The sequence below is a fragment of the Chiloscyllium plagiosum genome, chromosome 14 (assembly GCF_004010195.1).
Source record: "Chiloscyllium plagiosum isolate BGI_BamShark_2017 chromosome 14, ASM401019v2, whole genome shotgun sequence".
Taxonomy (NCBI): domain Eukaryota; kingdom Metazoa; phylum Chordata; class Chondrichthyes; order Orectolobiformes; family Hemiscylliidae; genus Chiloscyllium; species Chiloscyllium plagiosum.
In genome coordinates, this window is record NC_057723.1 from 1,784,663 (window position 1) to 1,792,817 (window position 8,155).

Below are 8,155 nucleotides of genomic sequence, written 5' to 3' on the forward strand. Positions count from 1 at the left end.
GGTTGCGCTTCGGCGGGTCGGTGTGGACTTGTTGGGCCGAAGGGCCTGTTTCCACACTGTAAGTAATCTAATCTAAACTGAAACTATGCCGCCTCATGATTGACCACTCAACCAAGGGGAACAGTTGCTCTCAATTTATCCTGTCCATACCCCTCATAATCTTCTATACCTCAATCATGTCCCCAGCCTAAGTTTTTGTTGCTCTAAAGAAAACAATCCAAACCCATCTAGTCTGTCCTTACAGCTCAATTCCTTCATCCCAGGTAACATCCTGGTGAATCTCCTCTACACCCCCTCGAGTCCTAGTCCATCCTTCCTGTAGTGAGGTCACTAGAACTGCACACTGTGCTCTTGTTGTGGCCTGACTAACACTCTGTCCCACTCCAACATTGACTCCTTTGTCTCATGCTCTATACAGCGACTGGTGAAAGAAAATATCCAATATCCCTCCTTATTCACATTCTCTGCCGGCTTCAGGGATCTGTTAATAATTACCCCAAGATCCCTCTGTTCCTCTGAGCTACCCAGTGTCCTGCCATTCATTAAATATTCCCTCATCTTGCTTCTTCTTCAAAAGTGCATCACCTCAAACTTATCAGGGTTAAATAGCATCTACCACTGGTCTGCCCTGTGACTAGTCCATCTATATCTTCCTGCAACCTATAAACCAGCTTCTTTGCTACCAATCTTCATCTCATCTGCAAACTTGATTAACATTTCCCCCTTTTTTCATCTATATCAGTTATATATATAACAAACAATAAGGGTCCCCGTACTGATCCTTGTGGTACACCACTAGACATTGGCCTCCAATCACTTTAACAGCCTTCAAAATAGCATTTGAAGCAGTTTAAACTAAGCTGCAGGTAAAGGAAATAGACTGATTGATTTATAAGATATACCAAGGCCATAGAATTGACCAAGCTGTTAAAGATGGAATTTCCTGCAGAAGTTGAAATGACAGATACAATTAGAGTCAAATAATAGCACAGAATTTGAGTTGCAGAAATACAAAAAGGACAGGGTGACCCCAAGCACTGAGTGATGAGGGTAGTTACACTGACACTGGGCTTGAACATGATTGAGAAATCAATAATCTTAGATAAACAAGGAAAATACATTGGAATTGAAAAATGTAGGAATACAGATGAAAAGACTTAAACATCAGAGAGAGCAGAAAGATAAAGGGAGAGAATCTATCAAGGCTGTAACTTTAATTGCAAAGGGAAAGAAAAGAGGAGAGGCACGCAAGGGACAAAGAGGAAGAAAACCAGTTTAAAAGGTGACAAGTCAAAAAAGGAACCTCAGATGTAGAAGAAGGTTTTGATTAGGAAAACCCAAATAATAATCTACAGTCCGGTAAGAAAATTTTAAAAATTGCATGGGCCTGACAAATGTTTGAGAGAAAAGATCTAGAATTATTCTTTATATTGCTTTAGAAAGTTGTAAGACAAATTAAAACTAAAGGAGAGAATTGATTTCCATTTGGATAGATACCTGGAAGTTAGTGCAATGAAGGGAATGTAGAAAGTTAAAAATCACACAACACCAGGTTATAGTCCAACAGGTTTAATTGGAAGCACACTAGCTTTCGGAGCGATGCTCCTTCATCAGGTGATAGTGGAGGGCGATTGAGCCCTCCACTATCACCTGATGAAGGAGCGTCACTCCGAATGCTAGTGTGCTTCCAATTAAACCTGTTGGACTATAACCTGGTGTTGTGTGATTTTTAACTTTCTACTCCCCAGTCCAACACTGGCATCTCCAAATCAAGGGAATGTAGGTTAGTCTGATCTTAGAGGAGGATAAATGGCTGGCACAATATCGAGGGCTGAAGGGCCGTTGCTGCACTGTAATGTTCTATGTTCTATGTTCTACGATGACGGGGCAAGGTTTGATCAGGGACAGTCGGCATGAATTGTCAGAGGGAGGTGGCGAACAAATCTGGTGGAATTCTTCAAGGAGGTGGCCAGATTTGTAAATGAGGGTAGCATAATTGGTGTAGGATATTTATATGGATTTCAGGAAAGCCTTTGACAAGTTCCCACATGGGAGACTGTCAAAGAAGTTAACACCACATGGGACACAGGGTCATTTGGCAAGTTGGATCCAAAATTGTTAAGTGACGGAGACAGAGGATGGTGGTAGAGGGCTGTTTGTGTGACTGGAGACCAGTGCACAGTGGTGTACCACAGGGATCAGTGCTGTGCTCCTTATTTATAATATGCAATATGATAAAGATGAGAATGTGGGGTTGATGATAATTAAATTTGTGGGTGACACAACAATTGCACGAGTGGTTAATAGTGAGAAAGACAGGAAGCTATACAGGGTTTGAAGAAATGGTCAGGGCAGTAGCAGTTGGAATTGAACCCTGATATGTATGAGATGATGCACTTGGGAAAAAGGTAACAAGACAGGAGAATACTCAATGAATGGCAGGACACTAGGACACTCCGAGGAACACAGTCTTGGGTCAATATCCACAGGTGCCTGAAGGTGACAGGACAGGTTAATAGGGTTATTAGGAAAGCATACAGGATGCTTATTTTTATCAGTCATGACATAGATTATAAGAGCAGGGAGGTGTACAAAACTTTGGTTAGTTCATACCTGGAGTACTGTGTGAAGTTCTGGTCCCCATACTACAGGAGGGATGTGATTGCATTGGAAGGGATGCAGAGGAAATTCACTAGGATGCTGCCTGGGATGGAACATTTCAGCGGTGAAGAGAAGCTGGATAAGCTTGGGTTGTTTTCTTTGGAGGTGAGAGGTTGAGAGGGGACCTGATTGAGGTATATAAGATTATGAGGCACACGTACCAGGTGAATACAAAACAGCTGTTCTCCTTAGTCAAAGGTTCAATAACAAGGGGCATAAATTTAAGGTGAAGGAAAGAGAACAAAATCAGCCAGAGGGTGGAATGGGAGGGAAATCTCAGTCTTTTAAAAGTGCTTGGATGAGCACTTAAAACACCATAACATTCAATTTTATGGAGCAAGTGCAGAAAAGTGGGACTAGATTACATTTTGTAGGTGCAGACTTGATGGACCAAAAGGTCTCTTCTGTATTGTATGATTCTTTGATTCTATCATTCGTGAAGAACAATTCAGGAGGAGATTAGTAGACAGTGCAGAACCGCTGTCAAAGATGAAAAAAAAAGCTATTATTTACAGTTATGGGCATGACAGTACAATGTCCTCTGAAGAGATTTTGCTACTCAAATAGTGGTGGAATAATTAACCCAATGTCTTACCTGTTATGGAGCACCAAGAGAAATATAGTCAGAACAAGGTTCCAACAGGACATCAAAAGTAATTTGGGCACAAAACGATAGAATTTCATTGTTTATAATCTGCAAACAGAGGGAGTGTTAAAGAGATACATCAACTTTCAAAATAATGATTAAGGCATATTGTCACAAATATCCACAGGACTATGAGGAAGGATTGAATTTTGTGTTATTTGTTACCGGAGATTACAACACATAGTCAACTGAGTTTCATTTGTTTAAAATGATGTCTGGTCAGGAAATAAAAAACTATGGTCATTAAAATTTATTCACGTTAAGGTTTAGCGCAGAGCTGAATTCTTAATCAAACACAGAGAATGTTGTAGAAACTCAGGAGCTCTGGCAGCGACTGTGGAAACAGAAACAGAGTTAAAGTTCCAAATTTGGTATGAAGCTTCTTAAGAACAAAAAGATGATAGAAAACGGTTTTTGTCTACTTTTGACAGAGGCAGAAGACCAGTGAAAGAGACAAAGGTGATGTTAAGGGCAATAAAAGAGAAAAAGAGATGTAAAATAAGTGTACAGTTTGAAAGGTGAAGATTTGGTCTTCTTCACTCATCGTGGGCAATCAGTCACGAACGAGTCTGATTGTCCACCGTGGAAATTCTGTGTCACTGTTCCTGGGTAATTTGGGCCCTTGTACGACTGACGAGCCTGAGCCTAGAGCCATATCTCCCACTGCACAGTTGGCAGGTATTGCTGGGAGGTGGAATTGCTCCTAGGTTCTGAGATTACTGGCATTTCTTTCTCCAGTTTATTCTCCATACTTCCTTTTTGTGATAGTTGTTCCCTTCAGAAAGGCACTTCTTTCAAGTCAATTTCTTATGAACAAGAGTTTCCCATGTGTTGATATCTATGATGCACGTCATGAGGAAAGCTTTCAGGGAATCTTTGAAACACTTCCTTTGCCTCATTTGAGTGATACTTGAACTGGGTGAAGATTACCTGCCCTCGCAGTTGAAAATCAGGCAGCTTAAGCACGCGGCCAGCCCAGAGGAGTTGGTATTGGATGATCATGGTCTCGATGCTGGTGCTATTAGCTGTGTTGAGAATACTGATGACAGTAGATCAGTCCTTACAGCTGGTGTGGAAAATCCATCTCAAACAGCATTGATGGTACTTCTCAAGGGCTTTGAGGTCACATCTATATCTACTCCAAGTTTTGAAGAGTCAGAAGGATAACTGCATTATTCACAAAGATCTTGGTGTCAGCTCAGCTATCATGGTGGAGGATTGTCATCCTTAGGTATCTGAAGGTGACAATGGAAGGTAGTACTTGCAGATTGGATGTGATGTTGAATCTCTGCATCAAAGTCAGATTTAGATGAGCGATAGCTTCCCAGCTGGATGAAATATTCATTTATTTGGGAATATTTCTCTGTTGATCTTAACAGAGAGATGGACCAAAAGTTAATTTGGGATAGGATGGTAAAAGATTTGAATCTTCCTGAGGTTGAGGGTGAAACCAATTTTTTAATTGCTTTTGCAAAGGCATCAACTGAAGCTCAAAGATTCTCTTCTGAGAGAGTAGGGAGGACAAATACTGAAAATCCACAACAAAGGCCAGCATCTGTTGTTTTCTTCTTGGTTTTCGACTAGTTGATGTAGACAATGTCCACATCACTGGGAAATTTGTTCTTGATAAGCTGAAGAATGGTGGAGATGGAGAGGAGGGTGGGGGTGATGATACATCTCTACTTGACTCTGGTCTTAACCCCAAAGGTTTCTGTCATATTGCCATCAGTGAGGACCATCACCAACATCTTGTCATGGAGGAGACGGAGGATATTGATGAATTTCACTGGACAGCTGACCTATGACAGGATCTTTCATATCACTTCCTGATTGACAGAGTCAAAAGTCTTGGTCACGCTAATGAAGGTCATGTGGAGTGGTTGATGCTGTTCCTGGAATTTCTCTTGGAGGTTCTGAGTAGGGACAATCATATCCATAATTCCACAATTTGGTCAGAAGTCACACTAGCTTTCAGGAAGGATTTCCTCAGACACTGGGAGAAGGTGGCAGCAAGGATTCAAGTGATGATTTCTCCAATGATGGAGAGGAGGGAGGTTCCTTAGTAGATCTCTCAAGCAACTTTGTCTCTTTTCTTGAAATTGGTGGAGATTTCTTCTTTGTCCCAGATTTTACGAAAGAATTGATAAAGGTGATGAGTAAGCTCTGCTCCACCAAGTTTGAAAATCTCTGTTGGAATTCTATTAACTCTGGCAGCTTTCCATTTCCTGTGTATCCAATGACAGCTTCCCTGTTATATTATGGACCAGACCAAACCCCATCAAAATATACCAAGCAGATAGCCCAAACCCTAACTTTTTTATTTCATTTAAAGTCAAATGTAAGGCTCTTTTCCAGATGTGATTTGATTGGTCCATTTTAAGCTAAACACACTTTATTCTTACAGCACAGTTAAAGAACAAACCACAAAAAGAATTAGAACAATGTTAACTCTATTGAAATGCTTAGCAAAACTATACCCTGAGCCTGACTCCACACACTCACACTACTTTAGTCTAATTTTTAAAAAACACTCAGGCAGTTCAAATCTGTTTACCCACTGCTTCTGGAGCTGATATTCCAGTACCACTATGGCAACACCTGTCTGCAAGGGAAACAGCACAGAACAAGCCATCACAACTAGGCAAGGTAAACAAGATACAAAGATGACAAGGCTGTGCAGAGAGAGGATGACAAACAAATGGAGAACAGACATCATGCAGCCAGTTTCTGAAGATTCTCTCAAAGCTGGAACGTGCCTAATCAGAAAGTATGGGTTGTTCCTTGAACTTACGTTGAACTTCATTTGAACATTGCAGCAAGTCAAGTTCACATGAGAACTGGGGGTTATTGAAATAGAAAACTATTTATAACTACTTAGACACAACACCAGGTTATAGTCCAACACATCTATTCTGTTTAAAATTTTCCTTACTGTTCTGTTTTGACACCATCACCTTGATAAGATGCAATGATCTCTCTACCTTCATTTGTTTGTACAGTTTTGGATTACTTGTTACTTTGGTTAGATCTTCAGCATGGGATTCTTATATCCTGCATATTATTCTCGCCATTTGGCTTATTTCCAGCACCATCTTATTTTTAATTTTTTTTTGTAGTTATCTCTCTGCTTCAATTAATTGGATTATATGTCGTCCCTTCACTTGCTATTCAGCTGTTGACACTTTACACACACCAGCTGACACTTTTGATCACCTGCAGAGACCTATTATTCAGCCTGTCAACATGTCACTGCCACCATTTACATCACCTTTTGATCTCTCTGCCTATAAACGCTGTGCCTATCTGCTTCTCTTCACTTCACCTGATGGAGGAACAATGCTCCAAACTCTTGTGATTTCAGATAAACTTGTTAGATGAAAACCTGGTGTTGTTTGATTTCTGACCTTTTCCACACCAGTGCAACTCCAGCACCTCCTTATTAAAACTATTTCTAGACAAGTCATGAGGGTCATGAATAGGGTGACTAGCCAAGCTCTTTTACCCATGGTAGGGGAGTCCAAAACTAGATGGCATAGGTTTAAGGTGAGCGAGCAAAGATTTAAAAAGGAACAATGCTTTCGCATAGGGGATGGCGCGTGTGTGGAATGAGCTGCCAGACAAAGTGGTGGAGGCTGGCACAGTTACAACATTTAAAAGGCATCTGAATGGCTACATGATTAGGAAGGTTTGAGATGGACATGGGCCAAATGCTGGCAAATGGGACGAGATCAGATTGGGATGTCTAGCCAGCAGAAATGAGTTGGGCCGAAGGATCTGTTTCTGTGTTGTATGACTCTATGACTCTATAACTGGGATGTCAGATGGAGTGGAGGTGTCCCTCAAAGAGGACACCAAGACTGTGATTGGTCTTGTCAATGTAAAGGAATATAGAGAGCCCATTCCTTTCTAGCATACTTCATTTTCACCCATTATTGCATGAGCAGTACTCCTGACAGTACTACCAGTGATGTCAATCCATTCTCAGTCACTCATATTTACTGTGCTTACTTGGGATACCTCCATGTTTTTTCACTGGCATGGCATTTTACAAAATGTGCACATGCAGAACTTTTCTAATTCCCAATGTGAACTGTTTGTGAATACCAGGAGACAGAGCATTTACTAACGAATTAATGGCATCCAGGAGCAGGGGATCCATACTTTACTGTCTGCACTTTTCTTTAATTGACATATTTTCTGATTTGGTTCTGATTTATAATCCCCAGTTGGAATGTCGGTTGTGCATTAGATGCTCAGCACAATTGATTTGGATGAGAGTTGGTGACAGCCAACATGTTCTGACCAAAGGAAGCCCTGAGGGTCAAATTTAAAGGATAATGCCAAATGCTGGGTGAACATGTAATTTATTTCAAGATTGCAAAGTGTATATTGACCTTTAAACAGCCTCATGTTAATGCAATTGACTCATACAGTAGCAGCTACAAGAATAAATTCTTGGGTCTGTTTTTACATTTAATTCAGAATGCACTAATGAATCTTGTCATTTGATTCTGTTTTTCTCTCCGAGAAGTAAGTGTTGTCTTCCACAACGTAGGGATTTTATCTGCTTTTCCGGATTCAGATCACCTTCCAGAACCCTGAGAATTCTTCAAGAACCTTATCATGTCCTACTCAAGTGTACTCAATTAGTCAATCAGCTTACCAGTATTGACCATAAGCAAACAGGAAGATTTACAGATACTCTCAATCAGATGCTCAACAGCATGGTAAGATTCTGAGGATGAGTTCTATATCTACACTCAGTTAGGAATGGAGAAGATGACTATAAAACCCTGTTCATTTTTCACAGGGATCACCTGGTTCAGCAGCACCTGGAAATTGAAGCTG